General features: G+C 38.4%; 9 non-coding genes across 9 annotated transcripts; all 9 read left to right on the top strand.

The window, feature by feature from the left end:
* The first annotated feature begins 6,066 nt into the window (after positions 1 to 6,066).
* On the top strand, positions 6,067 to 6,139 carry TRNAL-GAG (transfer RNA leucine (anticodon GAG)). Its single transcript has one exon. It is a non-coding gene; the product is annotated as a tRNA-Leu (tRNA).
* A 3,979-nt stretch (positions 6,140 to 10,118) lies between these two features.
* Positions 10,119 to 10,191, top strand: TRNAF-GAA (transfer RNA phenylalanine (anticodon GAA)). Its single transcript has one exon. It is a non-coding gene; the product is annotated as a tRNA-Phe (tRNA).
* Positions 10,192 to 13,015: 2,824 nt separating this feature from the next.
* TRNAF-GAA (transfer RNA phenylalanine (anticodon GAA)) lies at positions 13,016 to 13,088 on the top strand. The gene has a single exon. It is a non-coding gene; the product is annotated as a tRNA-Phe (tRNA).
* A 3,984-nt stretch (positions 13,089 to 17,072) lies between these two features.
* TRNAF-GAA (transfer RNA phenylalanine (anticodon GAA)) lies at positions 17,073 to 17,145 on the top strand. Its single transcript has one exon. It is a non-coding gene; the product is annotated as a tRNA-Phe (tRNA).
* Positions 17,146 to 18,807: 1,662 nt separating this feature from the next.
* On the top strand, positions 18,808 to 18,880 carry TRNAF-GAA (transfer RNA phenylalanine (anticodon GAA)). The gene has a single exon. It is a non-coding gene; the product is annotated as a tRNA-Phe (tRNA).
* A 510-nt stretch (positions 18,881 to 19,390) lies between these two features.
* Positions 19,391 to 19,463, top strand: TRNAF-GAA (transfer RNA phenylalanine (anticodon GAA)). The gene has a single exon. It is a non-coding gene; the product is annotated as a tRNA-Phe (tRNA).
* Positions 19,464 to 20,553: 1,090 nt separating this feature from the next.
* Positions 20,554 to 20,626, top strand: TRNAY-GUA (transfer RNA tyrosine (anticodon GUA)). The gene has a single exon. It is a non-coding gene; the product is annotated as a tRNA-Tyr (tRNA).
* A 509-nt stretch (positions 20,627 to 21,135) lies between these two features.
* Positions 21,136 to 21,208, top strand: TRNAS-GGA (transfer RNA serine (anticodon GGA)). Its single transcript has one exon. It is a non-coding gene; the product is annotated as a tRNA-Ser (tRNA).
* A 508-nt stretch (positions 21,209 to 21,716) lies between these two features.
* Positions 21,717 to 21,789, top strand: TRNAF-GAA (transfer RNA phenylalanine (anticodon GAA)). Its single transcript has one exon. It is a non-coding gene; the product is annotated as a tRNA-Phe (tRNA).
* Positions 21,790 to 23,358: the final 1,569 nt, after the last annotated feature.

Below are 23,358 nucleotides of genomic sequence, written 5' to 3'. Positions count from 1 at the left end.
ACAGATGTCAGTAGTCAGATGACATTGCTTACCTACTCATGCCAAATATATCTGGGTAATATAGTGCTAGTCCATTCAGAGTTAAAAAAACAACTACCTAACCTGGATCCAAAAAATGTTATTTACCCATTGCACCAGTTAATTGCGGAATGATACAGGACTCCTTAAAACATATCTCTACCATATGAGGTTAAAAATCCAGGTCCTGCATCTATTTTGTTAAATGGTTTAAATTAAAGTATGAAGACCACAGCTATAAGCAGGCCGCAATAGCTCAGTTGGGAGAGCGTTAGACTGAAGATCTAAAGGTCCCTGGTTCAATCCTGGGTTTCGGCACAGTTGAGAGGTTCCTTGCTTCTAACAAAATAGGTCTTGGAATCAGCTGTAGTACTTTTTCTCTATTCATCAAATTTTTTCCAACTGATCTACAACACAATCAATTTAACATAGACTTTGCTTTATGTCCTCCTTCTAAACTTGCTTCCACCTCTCTTACCTTCAGGTTTGACAATGAATATTTCCCATTTCATGCTTTTTTGTAAAGTAAACTCTTGTCTGCATTACCTTCCACCTCCCCTTGAATACAGATGTCAGTAGTCAGATGACATTGCTTACCTACTCATGCCAAATATATCTGGGTAATATAGTGCTAGTCCATTCAGAGTTAAAAAAACAACTACCTAACCTGGATCCCAAAACTGCTATTTGCCCATTGCACCAGTTAATTGCGGAATGATACAGGACTCCTTAAAACATATCTCTACCATATGAGGTTAAAAATCCAGGTCCTGCATCTATTTTGTTAAATGGTTTAAATTAAAGTATGAAGACCACAGCTATAAGCAGGCTGCAATAGCTCAGTTGGGAGAGCGTTAGACTGAAGATCTAAAGGTCCCTGGTTCAATCCTGGGTTTCGGCACAGTTGAGAGGTTCCTTGCTTCTAACAAAATAGGTCTTGGAATCAGCTGTAGTACTTTTTTCTCTATCAACATTTTTATCAACTGATCTACAAAATGATCAATTCAACATAGACTTTGCTTTCTGTCCTCCTTTTAAACTTTCTTCCACCTATCTTGCCTTCAGGTTTGACAATGAATGTTTCCCATTTCGTCCTTTTTTGTAAAGTAAACTCTTGTCTGCATCACATTCCACTTCCCCTTGAACACAGATGTCAGTAGTCAGATGACATTGCTTACCTACTCATGCCAAATATATCTAGGTAATATAGTGCTAGTCCATTTCGAGTTAAAAAAACAACTACCTAACCTGGATCCCAAAAATGCTATTTACCCATTGCACCAGTTAACTGGGGAATGATACAGGACTCCTTAAAACATATCTCTACCATATGAGGTTAAAAATCCAGGTCCTGCATCTATTTTGTTAAATGGTTTAAATTAAAGTATGAAGACCACAGCTATAAGCAGGCCGAAATAGCTCAGTTGGGAGAGCGTTAGACTGAAGATCCAAAGGTCCCAGATTCAATCCCGGGTTTTGGCACAGTTGAGAGGTTCCTTGCTTCTAACAAAATAGGTCTTGGAATCAGCTGTAGTACTTTTTCTCTATTCATCAAATTTTTTCCAACTGATCTACAACACAATCAATTTAACATAGACTTTGATTTATGTCCTCCTTCTAAACTTGCTTCCACCTCTCTTACCTTCAGGTTTGACAATGAATATTTCCCATTTCATGCTTTTTTGTAAAGTAAACTCTTGTCTGCATTACCTTCCACTTCCCCTTGAACATAGATGTCAGTAGTCAGATGACATTGCTTACCTACTCATGCCAAATATATCTGGGTAACATAGTGCTAGTCCATTCAGAGTTAAAAAAACAACTACCTAACCTGGATCCCAAAAATGCTATTTACCCATTGCACCAGTTAATTGCGGAATGATACAGGACTCCTTAAAACATATCTCACCATATGAGGTTAAAAATCCAGGTCCTGCATCTATTTTGTTAAATGGTTTAAATTAAAGTATGAAGACCACAGCTATAAGCAGGCCAAAATAGCTAAGCTGGGAGAGCGTTAGACTAAAGGTCCCTGGTTCAATCCTGGGTTTCGGCACAGTTGAGAGGTTCCTTGCTTCTAACAAAATAGGTCTTGGAATCAGCTGTAGTACTTTTTTCTCTATCAACATTTTTATCAACTGATCTACAAAATGATCAATTCAACATAGACTTTGCTTTCTGTCCTCCTTTTAAACTTTCTTCCACCTATCTTGCCTTCAGGTTTGACTATGAATGTTTTCCATTTCGTCCTTTTTTGTAAAGTAAACTCTTGTCAGCATCACATTCCACTTCCCCTTGAACACAGATGTCAGTAGTCAGATGACATTGCTTACCTACTCATGCCAAATATATCTGGGTAACATAGTGCTAGTCCATTCAGAGTTAAAAAAACAACTACCTAACCTGGATCCCAAAAATGCTATATACCCATTGCACCAGTTAACTGGGGAATGATACAGGACTCCTTAAAACATATCTCTACCATATGAGGTTAAAAATCCAGGTCCTGCATCTATTTTGTTAAATGGTTCAAATTAAAGTATGAAGACCCCAGCTATCAGAAGGCCGAAATAGCTCAGTTGGCCGAGCGTTAGACTGAAGATCTAAAGGTCCCTGGTTCAATCCCGGGTTTCGGCACAGTTGAGAGGTTCCTTGCTTCTAACAAAATAGGTCTAGGGATCAGCTGTAGTTCTTTTTCTCTATTCCTCAAATTTTTTCCAACTGATCTACAACACAATCAATTTAACATAGACTTTGCTTTATGTCCTCCTTCTAAACTTGCTTCCACCTCTCTTACCTTCAGGTTTGACAATGAATATTTCCCATTTCATGCTTTTTTGTAAAGTAAACTCTTGTCTGCATAACCTTCCACTTCCCCTTGAACATAGATGTCAGTAGTCAGATGACATTGCTTACCTACTCATGCCAAATATATCTGGATAACATAGTGCTAGTCCACTCAGAGTTAAAAAAACAACTACCTAACCTGGATCCCAAAAATGCTATTTACCCATTGCACCAGTTAATTGCGGAATGATACAGGACTCCTTAAAACATATCTCACCATATGAGGTTAAAAATCCAGGTCCTGCATCTATTTTGTTAAATGGTTTAAATTAAAGTATGAAGACCACAGCTATAAGCAGGCCAAAATAGCTAAGCTGGGAGAGCGTTAGACTAAAGGTCCCTGGTTCAATCCTGGGTTTCGGCACAGTTGAGAGGTTCCTTGCTTCTAACAAAATAGGTCTTGGAATCAGCTGTAGTACTTTTTTCTCTATCAACATTTTTATCAACTGATCTATAAAATGATCAATTCAACATAGACTTTGCTTTCTGTCCTCCTTTTAAACTTTCTTCCACCTATCTTGCCTTCAGGTTTGACTATGAATGTTTTCCATTTCGTCCTTTTTTGTAAAGTAAACTCTTGTCTGCATCACATTCCACTTCCCCTTGAACACAGATGTCAGTAGTCAGATGACATTGCTTACCTACTCATGCCAAATATATCTGGGTAATATAGTGCTAGTCCATTCAGAGTTAAAAAAACAACTACCTAACCTGGATCCCAAAAATGCTATTTACCCATTGCACCAGTTAACTGGGGAATGATACAGGACTCCTTAAAACATATCTCTACCATATGAGGTTAAAAATCCAGGTCCTGCATCTATTTTGTTAAATGGTTCAAATTAAAGTATGAAGACCCCAGCTATCAGAAGGCCGAAATAGCTCAGTTGGCCGAGCGTTAGACTGAAGATCTAAAGGTCCCTGGTTCAATCCCGGGTTTCGGCACAGTTGAGAGGTTCCTTGCTTCTAACAAAATAGGTCTAGGGATCAGCTGTAGTTCTTTTTCTCTATTCCTCAAATTTTTTCCAACTGATCTACAACACAATCAATTTAACATAGACTTTGCTTTATGTCCTCCTTCTAAACTTGCTTCCACCTCTCTTACCTTCAGGTTTGACAATGAATATTTCCCATTTCATGCTTTTTTGTAAAGTAAACTCTTGTCTGCATTACCTTCCACTTCCCCTTGAACACAGATGTCAGTAGTCAGATGACATTGCTTACCTACTCATGCCAAATATATCTGGGTAATATAGTGCTAGTCCATTCAGAGTTAAAACAACAACTACCTAACCTGGATCCCAAAACTGCTATTTGCCCATTGCACCAGTTAATTGCGGAATGATACAGGACTCCTTAAAACATATCTCTACCATATGAGGTGAAAAATCCAGGTCCTGCATCTATTTTGTTAAATGGTTTAAATTAAAGTATGAAGACCACAGCTATAAGCAGGCCGCAATAGCTCAGTTGGGAGAGCGTTAGACTGAAGATCTAAAGGTCCCTGGTTCAATCCCGGGTTTCGGCACAGTTGAGAGGTTCCTTGCTTCTAACAAAATAGGTCTTGGAATCAGCTGTAGTACTTTTTTCTCTATCAACATTTTTATCAACTTATCTACAAAATGATCAATTCAACATAGACTTTGCTTTCTGTCCTCCTTTTAAACTTTCTTCCACCTATCTTGCCTTCAGGTTTGACAATGAATGTTTCCCATTTCGTCCTTTTTTGTAAAGAAAACTCTTGTCTGCATCACATTCCACTTCCCCTTGAACACAGATGTCAGTAGTCAGATGACATTGCTTACCTACTCATGCCAAATATATCTAGGTAATATAGTGCTAGTCCCTTCAGAGTTAAAAACACAACTACCTAACCTGGATCCCAAAAATGCTATTTACCCATTGCACCAGTTAACTGGGGAATGATACAGGACTCCTTAAAACATATCTCTACCATATGAGGTTAAAAATCCAGGTCCGGCATCTATTTTGTTAAATGGTTCAAATTAAAGTATGAAGACCCCAGCTATCAGAAGGCAAAAATAGCTCAGTTGGGAGAGCGTTAGACTGAAGATCTAAAGGTCCCTGGTTCAATCCCGGGTTTCGGCACAGTTGAGAGGTTCCTTGCTTCTAACAAAATAGGTCTTGGAATCAGCTGTAGTACTTTTTCTCTATTCATCAAAGTTTTTCCAACTGATCTACAACACAATCAATTTAACATAGACTTTGCTTTATGTCCTCCTTCTAAACTTGCTTCCACCTCTCTTACCTTCAGGTTTGACAATGAATATTTCCCATTTCATGCTTTTTTGTAAAGTAAACTCTTGTCTGCATTACCTTCCACTTCCCCTTGAACACAGATGTCAGTAGTCAGATGACATTGCTTACCTACTCATGCCAAATATATCTGGGTAATATAGTGCTAGTCCATTCAGAGTTAAAAAAACAACTACCTAACCTGGATCCAAAAAATGCTATTTACCCATTGCACCAGTTAATTGCGGAATGATACAGGACTCCTTAAAACATATCTCTACCATGTGAGGTTAAAAATCCAGGTCCTGCATCTATTTTGTTAAATGGTTTAAATTAAAGTATGAAGACCACAGCTATAAGCAGGCCAAAATAGCTCAGTTGGGAGAGCGTTAGACTGAAGATCTGAAGGTCCCTGGTTCAATCCCGGGTTTCGGCACAGTTGAGAGGTTCCTTGCTTCTAACAAAATAGGTCTTGGAATCAGCTGTATACTTTTTCTCTATTCATCAAATTTTTTCCAACTGATCTACAACACAATCAATTTAACATAGACTTTGCTTTATGTCCTCCTTCTAAACTTGCTTCCACCTCTCTTACCTTCAGGTTTGACAATGAATATTTCCCATTTCATGCTTTTTTGTAAAGTAAACTCTTGTCTGCATTACCTTCCACTTCCCCTTGAACACAGATGTCAGTAGTCAGATGACATTGCTTACCTACTCATGCCATATATATCTGGGTAATATAGTGCTAGTCCATTCAGAGTTAAAAAAACAACTACCTAACCTGGATCCCAAAAGTGCTATTTGCCCATTGCACCAGTTAATTGCGGAATGATACATGACTCCTTAAAACATATCTCTACCATATGAGGTTAAAAATCCAGGTCCTGCATCTATTTTGTTAAATGGTTTAAATTAAAGTATGAAGACCACAGCTATAAGCAGGCCGCAATAGCTCAGTTGGGAGAGCGTTAGACTGAGGATCTAAAGGTCCCTGGTTCAATCCCGGGTTTCGGCACAGTTGAGAGGTTCCTTGCTTCTAACAAAATAGGTCTTGGAATCAGCTGTAGTACTTTTTCTCTATTCATCAAATTTTTTCCAACTGATCTACAACACAATCAATTTACCATAGACTTTGATTTATGTCCTCCTTCTAAACTTGCTTCCACCTCTCTTACCTTCAGGTTTGACAATGAATATTTCCCATTTCATGCTTTTTTGTAAAGTAAACTCTTGTCTGCATTACCTTCCACTTCCCCTTGAACATAGATGTCAGTAGTCAGATGACATTGCTCACCTACTCATGCCAAATATATCTGGGTAACATAGTGCTAGTCCATTCAGAGTTAAAAAAACAACTACCTAACCTGGATCCCAAAAATGCTATTTACCCATTGCACCAGTTAATTGCGGAATGATACAGGACTCCTTAAAACATATCTCACCATATGAGGTTAAAAATCCAGGTCCTGCATCTATTTTGTTAAATGGTTTAAATTAAAGTATGAAGACCACAGCTATAAGCTGCCAAAATAGCTAAGCTGGGAGAGCGTTAGACTAAAGGTCCCTGGTTCAATCCTGGGTTTCGGCACAGTTGAGAGGTTCCTTGCTTCTAACAAAATAGGTCTTGGAATCAGCTGTAGTACTTTTTTCTCTATCAACATTTTTATCAACTGATCTACAAAATGATCAATTCAACATAGACTTTGCTTTCTGTCCTCCTTTTAAACTTTCTTCCACCTATCTTGCCTTCAGGTTTGACTATGAATGTTTTCCATTTCGTCCTTTTTTGTAAAGTAAACTCTTGTCTGCATCACATTCCACTTCCCCTTGAACACAGATGTCAGTAGTCAGATGACATTGCTTACCTACTCCTGCCAAATATATCTGGGTAACATAGTGCTAGTCCATTCAGAGTTAAAAAAACAACTACCTAACCTGGATCCCAAAAATGCTATATACCCATTGCACCAGTTAACTGGGGAATGATACAGGACTCCTTAAAACATATCTCTACCATATGAGGTTAAAAATCCAGGTCCTGCATCTATTTTGTTAAATGGTTCAAATTAAAGTATGAAGACCCCAGCTATCAGAAGGCCAAAATAGCTCAGTTGGCCGAGCGTTAGACTGAAGATCTAAAGGTCCCTGGTTCAATCCCGGGTTTCGGCACAGTTGAGAGGTTCCTTGCTTCTAACAAAATAGGTCTAGGGATCAGCTGTAGTTCTTTTTCTCTATTCCTCAAATTTTTTCCAACTGATCTACAACACAATCAATTTAACATAGACTTTGCTTTATGTCCTCCTTCTAAACTTGCTTCCACCTCTCTTACCTTCAGGTTTGACAATGAATATTTCCCATTTCATGCTTTTTTGTAAAGTAAACTCTTGTCTGCATTACCTTCCACTTCCCCTTGAACACAGATGTCAGTAGTCAGATGACATTGCTTACCTACTCATGCCAAATATATCTGGGTAATATAGTGCTAGTCCATTCAGAGTTAAAAAAACAACTACCTAACCTGGATCCCAAAACTGCTATTTGCCCATTGCACCAGTTAATTGCGGAATGATACAGGACTCCTTAAAACATATCTCTACCATATGAGGTGAAAAATCCAGGTCCTGCATCTATTTTGTTAAATGGTTTAAATTAAAGTATGAAGACCACAGCTATAAGCAGGCCGCAATAGCTCAGTTGGGAGAGCGTTAGACTGAAGATCTAAAGGTCCCTGGTTCAATCCCGGGTTTTGGCACAGTTGAGAGGTTCCTTGCTTCTAACAAAATAGGTCTTGGAATCAGCTGTATACTTTTTCTCTATTCATCAAATTTTTTCCAACTGATCTACAACACAATCAATTTAACATAGACTTTGCTTTATGTCCTCCTTCTAAACTTGCTTCCACCTCTCTTACCTTCAGGTTTGACAATGAATATTTCCCATTTCATGCTTTTTTGTAAAGTAAACTCTTGTCTGCATTACCTTCCACTTCCCCTTGAACACAGATGTCAGTAGTCAGATGACATTGCTTACCTACTCATGCCATATATATCTGGGTAATATAGTGCTAGTCCATTCAGAGTTAAAAAAACAACTACCTAACCTGGATCCCAAAAATGCTATTTGCCCATTGCACCAGTTAATTGCGGAATGATACATGACTCCTTAAAACATATCTCTACCATATGAGGTTAAAAATCCAGGTCCTGCATCTATTTTGTTAAATGGTTTAAATTAAAGTATGAAGACCACAGCTATAAGCAGGCCGCAATAGCTCAGTTGGGAGAGCGTTAGACTGAAGATCTAAAGGTCCCTGGTTCAATCCCGGGTTTCGGCACAGTTGTGAGGTTCCTTGCTTCTAGCAAAATAGGTCTTGGAATCAGCTGTAGTACTTTTTTCTCTATCAACTGATCTACAAAATGATCAATTCAACATAGACTTTGCTTTATGTCCTCCTTCTAAACTTGCTTCCACCTCTCTTACCTTCAGGTTTGACAATGAATATTTCCCATTTCATGCTTTTTTGTAAAGTAAACTCTTGTCTGCATTACCTTCCACCTCCCCTTGAATACAGATGTCAGTAGTCAGATGACATTGCTTACCTACTCATGCCAAATATATCTAGGTAATATAGTGCTAGTCCATTCAGAGTTAAAAAAACAACTACCTAACCTGGATCCCAAAAATGTTATTTACCCATTGCACCAGTTAACTGGGGAATGATACAGGACTCCTTAAAACATATCTCTACCATATGAGGTTAAAAATCCAGGTCCTGCATCTATTTTGTTACATGGTTCAAATTAAAGTATGAAGACCCCAGCTATCAGAAGGCGGAAATAGCTCAGTTGGGAGAGCGTTAGACTGAAGATCTAAAGGTCCCTTGTTCAATCCCGGGTTTCGGCACAGTTGAGAGGTTCCTTGCTTCTAACAAAATAGGTCTTGGAATCAGCTGTAGTACTTTTTCTCTATTCATCAAATTTTTTCCAACTGATCTACAACACAATCAATTTAACATAGACTTTGCTTTATGTCCTCCTTCTAAACTTGCTTCCACCTCTCTTACCTTCAGGTTTGACAATGAATATTTCCCATTTCATGCTTTTTTGTTAAGTAAACTCTTGTCTGCATTACCTTCCACCTCCCCTTGAATACAGATGTCAGTAGTCAGATGACATTGCTTACCTACTCATGCCAAATATATCTGGGTAATATAGTGCTAGTCCATTCAGAGTTAAAAAAACAACTACCTAACCTGGATCCCAAAACTGCTATTTGCCCATTGCACCAGTTAATTGCGGAATGATACAGGACTCCTTAAAACATATCTCTACCATATGAGGTTAAAAATCCAGGTCCTGCATCTATTTTGTTGAATGGTTTAAATTAAAGTATGAAGACCACAGCTATAAGCAGGCCGCAATAGCTCAGTTGGGAGAGCGTTAGACTGAAGATCTAAAGGTCCCTGGTTCAATCCCGGCTTTCGGCACAGTTGAGAGGTTCCTTGCTTCTAACAAAATAGGTCTTGGAATCAGCTGTAGTACTTTTTTCTCTATCAACATTTTTATCAACTGATCTACAAAATGATCAATTCAACATAGACTTTGCTTTCTGTCCTCCTTTTAAACTTTCTTCCACCTATCTTGCCTTCAGGTTTGACAATGAATGTTTCCCATTTCGTCCTTTTTTGTAAAGTAAACTCTTGTCTGCATCACATTCCACTTCCCCTTGAACACAGATGTCAGTAGTCAGATGACATTGCTTACCTACTCATGCCAAATATATCTAGGTAATATAGTGCTAGTCCATTCAGAGTTAAAAAAACAACTACCTAACCTGGATCCCAAAAATGCTTTTTACCCATTGCACCAGTTAACTGGGGAATGATACAGGACTCCTTAAAACATATCTCTACCATATGAGGTTAAAAATCCAGGTCCTGCATCTATTTTGTTAAATGGTTCAAATTAAAGTATGAAGACCCCAGCTATCAGAAGGCCGAAATAGCTCAGTTGGGAGAGCGTTAGACTGAAGATCTAAAGGTCCCTGGTTCAATCCCGGGTTTCGGCACAGTTGAGAGGTTCCTTGCTTCTAACAAAATAGGTCTTGGAATCAGCTATAGTACTTTTTTCTCTATCAACATTTTTATCAACTGATCTACAAAATGATCAATTCAACATAGACTTTGCTTTCTGTCCTCCTTTTAAACTTTCTTCCACCTATCTTGCCTTCAGGTTTGACTATGAATGTTTTCCATTTCGTCCTTTTTTGTAAAGTAAACTCTTGTCTGCATCACATTCCACTTCCCCTTGAACACAGATGTCAGTAGTCAGATGACATTGCTTACCTACTCATGCCAAATATATCTGGGTAATATAGTGCTAGTCCATTCAGAGTTAAAAAAACAACTACCTAACCTGGTTTCCAAAAATGCTATTTACCCATTGCACCAGTTAACTGGGGAATGATACTGGACTCCTTAAAACATATCTCTACCATATGAGGTTAAAAATCCAGGTCCTGCATCTATTTTGTTAAATGGTTTAAATTAAAGTATGAAGACCACAGCTATAAGCAGGCCGAAATAGCTCAGTTGGGCGAGCGTTAGACTGAAGATCTAAAGGTCCCTGGTTCAATCCCGGGTTTCGGCACAGTTGAGAGGTTCCTTACTTCTAACAAAATAGGTCTTGGGATCAGCTGTAGTTCTTTTTCTCTATTCATCAAATTTTTTCCAACTGATCTACAACACAATCAATTTAACATAGACTTTGCTTTATGTCCTCCTTCTAAACTTGCTTCCACCTCTCTTACCTTCAGGTTTGACAATGAATATTTCCCATTTCATGCTTTTTTGTAAAGTAAACTCTTGTCTGCATTACCTTCCACCTCCCCTTGAATACAGATGTCAGTAGTCAGATGACATTGCTTACCTACTCATGCCAAATATATCTGGGTAATATAGTGCTAGTCCATTCAGAGTTAAAAAAACAACTACCTAACCTGGATCCCAAAACTGCTATTTGCCCATTGCACCAGTTAATTGCGGAATGATACAGGACTCCTTAAAACATATCTCTACCATATGAGGTTAAAAATCCAGGTCCTGCATCTATTTTGTTAAATGGTTTAAATTAAAGTATGAATACCACAGCTATAAGCAGGCCGCAATAGCTCAGTTGGGAGAGCGTTAGACTGAAGATCTAAAGGTCCCTGGTTCTATCCCGGGTTTCGGCACAGTTGAGAGGTTCCTTGCTTCTAACAAAATAGGTCTTGGAATCAGCTGTAGTACTTTTTTCTCTATCAACTGATCTACAAAATGATCAATTCAACATAGACTTTGCTTTCTGTCCTCCTTTTAAACTTTCTTCCACCTATCTTGCCTTCAGGTTTGACAATGAATGTTTCCCATTTCGTCCTTTTTTGTAAAGTAAACTCTTGTCTGCATCACATTCCACTTCCCCTTGAACACAGATGTCAGTAGTCAGATGACATTGCTTACCTACTCATGCCAAATATATCTAGGTAATATAGTGCTAGTCCATTCAGAGTTAAAAAAACAACTACCTAACCTGGATCCCAAAAATGTTATTTACCCATTGCACCAGTTAACTGGGGAATGATACAGGACTCCTTAAAACATATCTCTACCATATGAGGTTAAAAATCCAGGTCCTGCATCTATTTTGTTAAATGGTTCAAATTAAAGTATGAAGACCCCAGCTATCAGAAGGCCGAAATAGCTCAGTTGGGAGAGCGTTAGACTGAAGATCTAAAGGTCCCTTGTTCAATCCCGGGTTTCGGCACAGTTGAGAGGTTCCTTGCTTCTAGCAAAATAGGTCTTGGAATCAGCTGTAGTACTTGTTCTCTATTCATCAAATTTTTTCCAACTGATCTACAACACAATCAATTTAATATCGACTTTGCTTTATATACTCCTTCTAAACTTACTTCCACCTCTCTTACCTTCAGGTTTGACAATGAATATTTCCCATTTCATGCTTTTTTGTAAAGTAAACTCTTGTCTGCATTACCTTCCACCTCCCCTTGAATACAGATGTCAGTAGTCAGATGACATTGCTTACCTACTCATGCCAAATATATCTGGGTAATATAGTGCTAGTCCATTCAGAGTTAAAAAAACAACTACCTAACCTGGATCCCAAAACTGCTATTTGCCCATTGCACCAGTTAATTGCGGAATGATACAGGACTCCTTAAAACATATCTCTACCATATGAGGTTAAAAATCCAGGTCCTGCATCTATTTTGTTAAATGGTTTAAATTAAAGTATGAAGACCACAGCTATAAGCAGGCCGCAATAGCTCAGTTGGGAGAGCGTTAGACTGAAGATCTAAAGGTCCCTGGTTCAATCCCGGGTTTCGGCACAGTTGAGAGGTTCCTTGCTTCTAACAAAATAGGTCTTGGAATAAGCTGTGGTACTTTTTTCTCTATCAACATTTTTATCAACTGATCTACAAAATGATCAATTCAACATAGACTTTGCTTTCTGTCCTCCTTTTAAACTTTCTTCCACCTATCTTGCCTTCAGGTTTGACAATGAATGTTTCCCATTTCGTCCTTTTTTGTAAAGTAAACTCTTGTCTGCATCACATTCCACTTCCCCTTGAACACAGATGTCAGTAGTCAGATGAAATTGCTTACCTACTCATGCCAAATATATCTAGGTAATATAGTGCTAGTCCATTCAGAGTTAAAAAAACAACTACCTAACCTGGATCCCAAAAATGCTATTTACCCATTGCACCAGTTAACTGGGGAATGATACAGGACTCCTTAAAACATATCTCTACCATATGAGGTTAAAAATCCAGGTCCTGCATCTATTTTGTTAAATGGTTCAAATTAAAGTATGAAGACCCCAGCTATCAGAAGGCCGAAATAGCTCAGTTGGGAGAGCGTTAGACTGAAGATCTAAAGGTCCCTGGTTCAATCCCGGGTTTCGGCACAGTTGAGAGGTTCCTTGCTTCTAACAAAATAGGTCTTGGAATCAGCTGTAGTACTTTTTTCTCTATCAACATTTTTATCAACTGATCTACAAAATGATCAATTCAACATAGACTTTGCTTTCTGTCCTCCTTTTAAACTTTCTTCCACCTATCTTGCCTTCAGGTTTGACTATGAATGTTTTCCATTTCGTCCTTTTTTGTAAAGTAAACTCTTGTCTGCATCACATTCCACTTCCCCTTGAACACAGATGTCCGTAGTCAGATGACATTGCTGACCTACTCATGCCAAATATATCTGGGTAATATAGTGCTAGTCCATTCAGAGTTAAAAAACAACTACCTAACCTGGTTCCCAAAAATGCTATTTACCCATTGCACCAGTTAACTGGGGAATGATACTGGACTCCTTAAAACATATCTCTACCATATGAGGTTAAAAATCCAGGTCCTGCATCTATTTTGTTAAATGGTTTAAATTAAAGTATGAAGACCACAGCTATAAGCAGGCCGAAATAGCTCAGTTGGGCGAGCGTTAGACTGAAGATCTAAAGGTCCCTGGTTCAATCCTGCGTTTCGGCACAGTTGAGAGGTTCCTTGCTTCTAACAAAATAGGTCTTGGGATCAGCTGTAGTTCTTTTTCTCTATTCATCACATTTTTTCCAACTGATCTACAACACAATCAATTTAACATAGACTTTGCTTTATGTCCTCCTTCTAAACTTGCTTCCACCTCTCTTACCTTCAGGTTTGACAATGAATATTTCCCATTGTATGCTTTTTTGTAAAGTAAACTCTTGTCTGCATTACCTTCCACCTCCCCTTGAATACAGATGTCAGTAGTCAGATGACATTGCTTACCTACTCATGCCAAATATATCTGGGTAATATAGTGCTAGTCCATTCAGAGTTAAAAAAACAACTACCTAACCTGGATCCCAAAACTGCTATTTGCCCATTGCACCAGTTAATTGCGGAATGATACAGGACTCCTTAAAACATATCTCTACCATATGAGGTTAAAAATCCAGGTCCTGCATCTATTTTGTTAAATGGTTTAAATTAAAGTATGAATACCACAGCTATAAGCAGGCCGCAATAGCTCAGTTGGGAGAGCGTTAGACTGAAGATCTAAAGGTCCCTGGTTCAATCCTGGGTTTCGGCACAGTTGAGAGGTTCCTTGCTTCTAACAAAATAGGTCTTGGAATCAGCTGTAGTATTTTTTTCTCTATCAACTGATCTACAAAATGATCAATTCAACATAGACTTTGCTTTCTGTCCTCCTTTTAAACTTTCTTCCACCTATCTTGCCTTCAGGTTTGACAATGAATGTTTCCCATTTTGTCCTTTTTTGTAAAGTAAACTCTTGTCTGCATCACATTCCACTTCCCCTTGAACACAGATGTCAGTAGTCAGATGACATTGCTTACCTACTCATGCCAAATATATCTAGGTAATATAGTGCTAGTCCATTCAGAGTTAAAAAAACAACTACCTAACCTGGATCCCAAAAATGTTATTTACCCATTGCACCAGTTAACTGGGGAATGATACAGGACTCCTTAAAACATATCTCTACCATATGAGGTTAAAAATCCAGGTCCTGCATCTATTTTGTTAAATGGTTCAAATTAAAGTATGAAGACCCCAGCTATCAGAAGGCCGAAATAGCTCAGTTGGGAGAGTGTTAGACTGAAGATCTAAAGGTCCCTTGTTCAATCCCGGGTTTCGGCACAGTTGAGAGGTTCCTTGCTTCTAGCAAAATAGGTCTTGGAATCAGCTGTAGTACTTTTTCTCTATTCATCAAATTTTTTCCAACTGATCTACAACACAATCAATTTAATATCGACTTTGCTTTATATCCTCCTTCTAAACTTGCTTCCACCTCTCTTACCTTCAGGTTTGACAATGAATATTTCCCATTTCATGCTGTTTTGTAAAGTAAACTCTTGTCTGCATTACCTTCCACCTCCCCTTGAATACAGATGTCAGTAGTCAGATGACATTGCTTACCTACTCATGCCAAATATATCTGGGTAATATAGTGCTAGTCCATTCAGAGTTAAAAAAACAACTACCTAACCTGGATCCCAAAACTGCTATTTGCCCATTGCACCAGTTAATTGCGGAATGATACAGGACTCCTTAAAACATATCTCTAACATATGAGGTTAAAAATCTAGGTCCTGCATCTATTTTGTTAAATGGTTTAAATTAAAGTATGAAGACCACAGCTATAAGCAGGCCGCAATAGCTCAGTTGGGAGAGTGTTAGACTGAAGATCTAAAGGTCCCTGGTTCACTCCCGGCTTTCGGCACAGTTGAGAGGTTCCTTGCTTCTAACAAAATAGGTCTTGGAATAAGCTGTGGTACTTTTTTCTCTATCAACATTTTTATCAACTGATCTACAAAATGATCAATTCAACATAGACTTTGCTTTCTGTCCTCTTTTTAAACTTTCTTCCACCTATCTTGCCTTCAGGTTTGACAATGAATGTTTCCCATTTCGTCCTTTTTTGTAAAGTAAACTCTTGTCTGCATCACATTCCACTTCCCCTTGAACACAGATGTCAGTAGTCAGATGACATTGCTTACCTACTCATGCCAAATGTATCTAGGTAATATAGTGCTAGTCCATTCAGAGTTAAAAATAACAACTACCTAACCTGGATCCCAAAAATGCTATTTACCCATTGCACCAGTTAACTGGGGAATGATACAGGACTCCTTAAAACATATCTCTACCATATGAGGTTAAAAATCCAGGTCCTGCATCTATTTTGTTAAATGGTTCAAATTAAAGTATGAAGACCACAGCTATGAGAAGGCTGAAATAGCTCAGTTTGGAGAGCGTTAGACTGAAGATCTAAAGGTCCCTGGTTCAATCCCGGGTTTCGGCACAGTTGAGAGGTTCCTTGCTTCTAACAAAATAGCTCTTGGAATCAGCTGTAGTACTTTTTCTCTATTCATCAAATTTTTTCCAACTGATCTACAACACAATCAATTTAACATAGACTTTGCTTTATATCCTCCTTCTAAACTTGCTTCCACCTCTCTTACCTTCAGGTTTGACAATGAATATTTCCCATTTCATGCTTTTTTGTAAAGTAAACTCTTGTCTGCATTACCTTCCACTTCCCCTTGAACACAGATGTCAGTAGTCAGATGACATTGCTTACCTACTCATGCCAAATATATCTGGGGAATATAGTGCTAGTCCATTCAGAGTTAAAAAAACAACTACCTAACCTGGATCCCAAAAATGCTATTTACCCATTGCACCAGTTAATTGCGGAATGATACAGGACTCCTTAAAACATATCTCACCATATGAGGTTAAAAATCCAGGTCCTGCATCTATTTTGTTAAATGGTTTAAATTAAAGTATGAAGACCACAGCTATAAGCAGGCCGAAATAGCTAAGTTGGGAGAGCGTTAGACTGAAGATCTAAAGGTCCCTGGTTCAATCCTGGGTTTCGGCACAGTTGAGAGGGTCCTTGCTTCTAACAAAATAGGTCTTGGAATCAGCTGTAGTACTTTTTTCTCTATCAACATTTTTATCAACTGATCTACAAAATGATCAATTCAACATAGACTTTGCTTTCTGTCCTCCTTTTAAACTTTCTTCCACCTATCTTGCCTTCAGGTTTGACTATGAATGTTTTCCATTTCGTCCTTTTTTTGTAAAGTAAACTCTTGTCTGCATCACATTCCACTTCCCCTTGAACACAGATGTCAGTAGTCAGATGACATTGCTTACCTACTCATGCCAAATCTGGGTAATATAGTGCTAGTCCATTCAGAGTTAAAAAAACAACTACCTAACCTGGATCCCAAAAATGCTATTTACCCATTGCACCAGTTAACTGGGGAATGATACAGGACTCCTTAAAACATATCTCTACCATATGAGGTTAAAAATCCAGGTCCTGCATCTATTTTGTTAAATGGTTCAAATTAAAGTATGAAGACCCCAGCTATCAGAAGGCCGAAATAGCTCAGTTGGGAGAGCGTTAGACTGAAGATCTAAAGGTCCCTGGTTCAATCCCGGGTTTTGGCACAGTTGAGAGGTTCCTTGCTTCTAACAAAATAGGTCTTGGAATCAGCTGTAGTACTTTTTCTCTATTCATCAAATTTTTTCCACCTGATCTACAACACAATCAATTTAACATAGACTTTGCTTTATGTACTCCTTCTAAACTTGCTTCCACCTCTCTTACCTTCAGGTTTGACAATGAATATTTCCCATTTCATGCTTTTTTGTAAAGTAAACTCTTGTCTGCATTACCTTCCACTTCCCCTTGAACACAGATGTCAGTAGTCAGATGACATTGCTTACCTACTCATGCCAAATATATCTGGGTAATATAGTGCTAGTCCATTCAGAGTTAAAAAAACAACTACCTAACCTGGATCCAAAAAATGTTATTTACCCATTGCACCAGTTAATTGCGGAATGATACAGGACTCCTTAAAACATATCTCTACCATATGAGGTTAAAAATCCAGGTCCTGCATCTATTTTGTTAAATGGTTTAAATTAAAGTATGAAGACCACAGCTATAAGCAGCCCGAAATAGCTCAGTTGGGAGAGCGTTAGACTGAAGATCTAAAGGTCCCTGGTTCAATCCTGGGTTTCGGCACAGTTGAGAGGTTCCTTGCTTCTAACAACATAGGTCTTGGAATCAGCTGTAGTACTTTTTCTCTATTCATCAAATTTTTTCCAACTGATCTACAACACAATCAATTAAACATAGACTTTGCTTTATGTCCTCCTTCTAAACTTGCTTCCACCTCTCTTACCTTCAGGTTTGACAATGAATATTTCACATTTCATGCTTTTTTGTAAAGTAAACTCTTGTCTGCATTACCTTCCACTTCCCCTTGAACACAGATGTCAGTAGTCAGATGACATTGCTTACCTACTCATGCCAAATATATCTGGGTAATATAGTGCTAGTCCATTCAGAGTTAAAAAAACAACTACCTAACCTGGATCCCAAAAATGCTATTTACCCATTGCACCAGTTAACTGGGGAATGATACAGGACTCCTTAAAACATATCTCTACCATATGAGGTTAAAAATCCAGGTCCTGCATCTATTTTGTTAAATGGTTCAAATTAAAGTATGAAGACCCCAGCTATCAGAAGGCCGAAATAGCTCAGTTGGGAGAGCGTTGGACTGAAGATCTAAAGGTCCCTGGTTCAATCCTGGGTTTCGGCACAGTTGAGAGGTTCCTTGCTTCTAACAAAATAGGTCTTGGAATCATCTGTAGTACTTTTTTCTCTATCAACTGATCTACAAAATGATCAATTCAACATAGACTTTGCTTTCTGTCCTCCTTTTAAACTTTCTTCCACCTATCTTGCCTTCAGGTTTGACTATGAATGTTTTCCATTTCGTCCTTTTTTGTAAAGTAAACTCTTGTCTGCATCACATTCCACTTCCCCTTGAACACAGATGTCAGTAGTCAGATGACATTGCTTACCTACTCATGCCAAATATATCTGGGTAATATAGTGCTAGTCCATTCAGAGTTAAAAAAACAACTACCTAACCTGGATCCCAAAAATGCTATTTACCCATTGCACCAGTTAACTGGGGAATGATACAGGACCCCTTAAAACATATCTCTACCATATGAGGTTAAAAATCCAGGTCCTGCATCTATTTTGTTAAATGGTTTAAATTAAAGTATGAAGACCACAGCTATAAGCAGGCCGAAATAGCTCAGTTGGGAGAGCGTTAGACTGAAGATCTAAAGGTCCCTGGTTCAATCCCGGGTTTCGGCACAGTAGAGAGGTTCCTTGCTTCTAACAAAATAGGTCTTGGAATCAGCTGTAGTACTTTTTCTCTATTCATTAAATTTTTTCCAACTGATCTACAACACAATCAATTTAACATATACTTTGCTTTATGTCCTCCTTCTAAACTTGCTTCCACCTCTCTTACCTTCAGGTTTGACAATGAATATTTCCCATTTCATGCTTTTTTGTAAAGTAAACTCTTGTCTGCATTACCTTCCACCTCCGCTTGAACACAGATGTCAGTAGTCAGATGACATTGCTTACCTACTCATGCCAAATATATCTGGGTAATATAGTGCTAGTCCATTCAGAGTTAAAAAAACAACTACCTAACCTGGATCCAAAAAATGTTATTTACCCATTGCACCAGTTAATTGCGGAATGATACAGGACTCCTTAAAACATATCTCTACCATATGAGGTTAAAAATCCAGGTCCTGCATCTATTTTGTTAAATGGTTTAAATTAAAGTATGAAGACCACAGCTATAAGCAGGCCGAAATAGCTCAGTTGGGAGAGCGTTAGACTGAAGATCTAAAGGTCCCTGGTTCAATCCCGGGTTTCGGCACAGTTGAGAGGTTCCTTGCCTCTAACAAAATAGGTCTTGGAATCAGCTGTAGTACTTTTTCTCTATTCATCAAATTTTTTCCAACTGATCTACAACACAATCAATTTAACATAGACTTTGCTTTATGTCCTCCTTCTAAACTTGCTTCCACCTCTCTTACCTTCAGGTTTGACAATGAATATTTCCCATTTCATGCTTTTTTGTAAAGTAAACTCTTGTCTGCATTACCTTCCACCTCCCCTTGAATACAGATGTCAGTAGTCAGATGACATTGCTTACCTACTCATGCCAAATATATCTGGGTAATATAGTGCTAGTCCATTCAGAGTTAAAAAAACAACTACCTAACCTGGATCCCAAAACTGCTATTTGCCCATTGCACCTGTTAATTGCGGAATGATACAGGACTCCTTAAAACATATCTCTACCATATGAGGTTAAAAATCCAGGTCCTGCATCTATTTTGTTAAATGGTTTAAATTAAAGTATGAAGACCACAGCTATAAGCAGGCCGCAATAGCTCAGTTGGGAGAGCGTTAGACTGAAGATCTAAAGGTCCCTGGTTCAATCCCAGGTTTCGGCACAGTTGAGAGGTTCCTTGCTTCTAACAAAATAGGTCTTGGAATCAGCTGTAGTACTTTTTCTCTATCAACATTTTTATCAACTGATCTACAAAATGATCAATTCAACATAGACTTTGGTTTCTGTCCTCCTTTTAAACTTTCTTCCACCTATCTTGCCTTCAGGTTTGACAATGAATGTTTCCCATTTCGTCCTTTTTTGTAAAGTAAACTCTTGTCTGCATCACATTCCACTTCCCCTTGAACACAGATGTCAGTAGTCAGATGACATTGCTTACCTACTCATGCCAAATATATCTAGGTAATATAGTGCTAGTCCCTTCAGAGTTAAAAAAACAACTACCTAACCTGGATCCCAAAAATGCTATTTACCCATTGCACCAGTTAACTGGGGAATGATACAGGACTCCTTAAAACATATCTCTACCATATGAGGTTAAAAATCCAGGTCCTGCATCTATTTTGTTAAATGGTTCAAATTAAAGTATGAAGACCCCAGCTATCAGAAGGCCAAAATAGCTCAGTTGGGAGAGCGTTAGACTGTAGATCTAAAGGTCCCTGGTTCAATCCCGGGTTTCGGCACAGTTGAGAGGTTCCTTGCTTCTAACAAAATAGGTCTTGGAATCAGCTGTAGTACTTTTTCTCTATTCATCAAATTTTTTCCAACTGATCTACAACACAATCAATTTAACATAGACTTTGCTTTATATCCTCCTTCTAAACTTGCTTCCACCTCTCTTACCTTCAGTTTTGACAATGAATATTTCCCATTTCATGCTTTTTTGTAAAGTAAACTCTTGTCTGCATTCCCTTCCACTTCCCCTTGAACACAGATGTCAGTAGTCAGATGACATTGCTTACCTACTCATGCCAAATATATCTGGGTAATATAGTGCTAGTCCATTCAGAGTTAAAAAAACAACTACCTAACCTGGATCCCAAAAATGCTATTTACCCATTGCACCAGTTAATTGCGGAATGATACAGGACTCCTTAAAACATATCTCACCATATGAGGTTAAAAATCCAGGTCCTGCATCTATTTTGTTAAATCGTTTAAATTAAAGTATGAAGACCACAGCTATAAGCAGGCCGAAACAGCTAAGTTGGGAGAGCGTTAGACTGGAGATCTAAAGGTCCCTGGTTCAATCCCGGGTTTCGGCACAGTTGAGAGGTTCCTTGCTTCTAACAAAATAGGTCTTGGAATCATCTGTAGTACTTTTTTCTCTATCAACATTTTTATCAACTGATCTACAAAATGATCAATTCAACATAGACTTTGCTTTCTGTCCTCCTTTTAAACTTTCTTCCACCTATCTTGCCTTCATTTTTGACTATGAATGTTTTCCATTTCGTCCTTTTTTGTAAAGTAAACTCTTGTCTGCATCACATTCCACTTCCCCTTGAACACAGATGTCAGTAGTCAGATGACATTGCTTACCTACTCATGCCAAATATATCTGGGTAATATAGTGCTAGTCCATTCAGAGTTAAAAAAACAACTACCTAACCTGGATCCCAAAAATGCTATTTACCCATTGCACCAGTTAACTGGGGAATGATACAGGACTCCTTAAAACATATCTCTACCATATGAGGTTAAAAATCCAGGTCCTGCATCTATTTTGTTAAATGGTTCAAATTAAAGTATGAAGACCCCAGCTATCAGAAGGCCGAAATAGCTCAGTTGGGAGAGCGTTAGACTGAAGATCTAAAGGTCCCTGGTTCAATCCCGGGTTTCGGCACAGTTGAGAGGTTCCTAGCTTCTAACAAAATAGGTCTTGGAATCATCTGTAGTACTTTTTTCTCTATCAACATTTTTATCAACTGATCTACAAAATGATCAATTCAACATAGACTTTGCTTTCTGTCCTCCTTTTAAACTTTCTTCCACCTATCTTGCCTTCAGGTTTGACTATGAATGTTTTCCATTTCGTCCTTTTTTGTAAAGTAAACTCTTGTCTGCATCACATTCCACTTCCCCTTGAACACAGATGTCAGTAGTCAGATGACATTGCTTACCTACTCATGCCAAATATATCTGGGTAATATAGTGCTAGTCCATTCAGAGTTAAAAAAACAACTACCTAACCTGGATCCCAAAAATGCTATTTACCCATTGCACCAGTTAACTGGGGAATGATACAGGACTCCTTAAAACATATCTCTACCATATGAGGTTAAAAATCCAGGTCCTGCATCTATTTTGTTAAATGGTTTAAATTAAAGTATGAAGACCACAGCTATAAGCAGGCCGAAATAGCTCAGTTGGGAGAGCGTTAGACTGAAGATCTAAAGGTCCCTGGTTCAATCCCGGGGTTCGGCACAGTTGAGAGGTTCCTTGCTTCTAACAAAATAGGTCTTGGAATCAGCTGTAGTACTTTTTCTCTATTCATCAAATTTTTTCCAACTGATCAACAACACAATCAATGTAACATAGACTTTGCTTTATGTCCTCCTTCTAAACTTGCTTCCACCTCTCTTACCTTCAGGTTTGACAATGAATATTTCCCATTTCATGCTTTTTTGTAAAGTAAACTCTTGTCTGCATTACCTTCCACCTCCCCTTGAATACAGATGTCAGTAGTCAGATGACATTGCTTACCTACTCATGCCAAATATATCTGGGTAATATAGTGCTAGTCCATTCAGAGTTAAAAAAACAACTACCTAACCTGGATCCCAAAACTGCTATTTGCCCATTGCACCAGTTAATTGCGGAATGATACAGGACTCCTTAAAACATATCTCTACCATATGAGGTTAAAAATCCAGGTCCTGCATCTATTTTGTTAAATGGTTTAAATTAAAGTATGAAGACCACAGCTATAAGCAGGCCGCAATAGCTCAGTTGGGAGAGCGTTAGACTGAAGATCTTAAGGTCCCTGGTTCAATCCCGGGTTTCGGCACAGTTGAGAGGTTCCTTGCTTCTAACAAAATAGGTCTTGGAATCAGCTGTAGTACTTTTTTCTCTATCAACATTTTTATCAACTGATATACAAAATGATCAATTCAACATAGACTTTGCTTTCTGTCCTCCTTTTAAACTTTCTTCCACCTATCTTGCCTTCAGGTTTGACAATGAATGTTTCCCATTTCGTCCTTTTTTGTAAAGTAAACTCTTGTCTGCATCACATTCCACTTCCCCTTGAACACAGATGTCAGTAGTCAGATGACATTGCTTACCTACTCATGCCAAATATATCTAGGTAATATAGTGCTAGTCCCTTCAGAGTTAATAAAACAACTACCTAACCTGGATCCCAAAAATGCTATTTACCCATTGCACCAGTTAACTGGGGAATGATACAGGA

This window comes from Lissotriton vulgaris, chromosome 8 (genome assembly GCF_964263255.1).
Source record: "Lissotriton vulgaris chromosome 8, aLisVul1.2, whole genome shotgun sequence".
NCBI lineage: Eukaryota > Metazoa > Chordata > Amphibia > Caudata > Salamandridae > Lissotriton > Lissotriton vulgaris.
This window is presented reverse-complemented; position numbering and strand designations above follow the sequence as displayed.